A 2,071-nucleotide genomic window follows, 5' to 3' on the forward strand; every position below is an offset into this window, starting at 1 on the left:
GTACTGCTATAATGCTGAAAAACAAAATGGTACTTGGTGCCAATCAACAGTAATATCAGGAGAACAAAAGGGACCATAGTTCATAAGAACTTATGAACTTAAGTTTCCCAAATTGCCAACATTCAGGTAATGGTATATAAATTGTGGCACATTTATGTATTCAAATGCCATATCACATTTAAAAATATATATATAAGCTGGGCGCCATGGTGCACCTCTGTGATCCCAGCGGCTCCAGTCGGGAGGTTGGCAGGAGGATGGTGAGTTTAAAGCCAGCCTCAGCAACATTGAGGCATTAAGCAACTCAGTGAGACTCTGTCTCTAAATAAAATACAAAAACTGGCTAGGGTGGAGTTGGCAGATTGGCATGGTTTATTTGGGCCTGCAGCCACTAAAACCGGGACTCACAGATCCTCCTTTCTGCCTGCCTTCTGCAGTTTGGCAGTCCAGGAACCTAGGACCATCCTCTTCCTCTCGGTTTCAGTGCCAGTTCTGAATCCTGACTGGGTGGAGGCCAGAAACCCCTCCCCTGCTTTCCAATGACCGAAGATGATCTTCCTCTTCAGTACCGGTTCTTCTAAAACATTCAAGCCAAAGAATATACTTGAAGGTTCTCACCACTATGAACTCTTAAAACATGCAGAAACAACCCTAGAAAGTGGGAATCTGAAAAAGATTATGTTGCCAGAGGGAGAAGACCTCAAGGAATGAATTGCTGTTAATACTGTAGATTTCTTCAATCAGAAAACCATGTTATATGGAATTTCAGAATTCTGCACTGAAGCAAGCTGTTCAGTCATGTCTGCAGGTCTCAGATATGAATAGCATTGGGCAGATGGTACTAATATTTTAAAAGTCAATCAAATGTTCTGCACCAAAATATATTGACTATTTGATGATTTGGGTTGAGGATCAGTTTCATCAGGTTGATGAAACTCTTTTTTCCTTCTAAGATTGGTGTTCAATTTCTCAAAAGCTTTATGTCTGTAGCAAGGATCATTCTAAAGTGTCTATTCAGGTTCTATGCCCACGTTTGTCATCAGCACTTTGATTCTGTGATGTAAGTGTAAGAGGAGGCCCACCTCAACACCTCCTTTAAGCACTTTACTTTCTTTGTTCAGAGTTTAATCTAATTGACAGGCACGAGTTGGCACTTCTTCAGGGATTAACTAAGTTTGCCTCAAAATACAGATGTTTCTTCAAAACAAAATTATCCTCTTACTTCATCTTCTGCTAGAGCTATATGTTATCTATTACAGACTAGTGATACAAACTTCAAGAAAACAACATAAAAAGATACCAATTTTCTGTGTCTACAGATAAAATTGTCCCAAAGTTAGATGGGCCTGACAGTTTCAGAGTGAGACTTTAAGGACACAGCAAAATTAGAGAGACTGTGGGACCATTCCCATTATTTTCAAAGTCATACTTGGTTGTAACACGTAATAGCTATCCTGTAGTTTTCTTCTTTTTTTACCCAGCAAAATGACCGAGTCTGTTTCAGTTGTGTCAACTGAAAATAACAGACTTATTTATCTGGCATAACAGAGACTAAGAATTTTTACCAATAATTATTGATAAGTTTCCAGAACAAATTTCCTAATAACACAATAAGATCAGTTTTATTCTGCTTTTAAGACAGACTGGGATGAGTGGAGAGATAAGAAACAGTCAGTCAACGTATGAACCCATCAAAATGACCCAAAACAAGTAGGCTGGGCAGGTTCACATAACAGAGAGGTTGTTGAGAGCTGGAGGTCACATTGTCAGAGAGGTTACATCGTCCTCCACTGGGAGGACTTACTACAAGAGGCAAAGCTCAGTGTCTAGAAGCAACCTGTGATCAGAGTCATGTGCTGGCTGAAGTTCAGGGTTTGGGGATGGAGGACACATGGTTAAAAGGGGACTTTCCAAAACTGGTTAAGGTTTATTTGCTGGAGGTTGAGATGGCAGGACTTGGAAACCAACTGCAGGGGAGGGATGAGGGAGAGGAAGACCAACTTGTACAGGACAATGAAGACCAGGTTGAGTTTGGCCTTTTTTCCTGTCACTGGTGGGGTTCTTAGACTGC

At 40.7% G+C, this 2,071-nt stretch overlaps 1 pseudogene; it reads left to right on the forward strand.

Moving 5' to 3' along the window:
* Positions 1–549: 549 nt before the first annotated feature.
* Positions 550–1,237, forward strand: LOC124961238 (MOB kinase activator 1A-like; annotated as a pseudogene).
* Positions 1,238–2,071: the final 834 nt, after the last annotated feature.

The sequence above is a fragment of the Sciurus carolinensis genome, chromosome 12 (assembly GCF_902686445.1).
Source record: "Sciurus carolinensis chromosome 12, mSciCar1.2, whole genome shotgun sequence".
Lineage (NCBI taxonomy): Eukaryota > Metazoa > Chordata > Mammalia > Rodentia > Sciuridae > Sciurus > Sciurus carolinensis.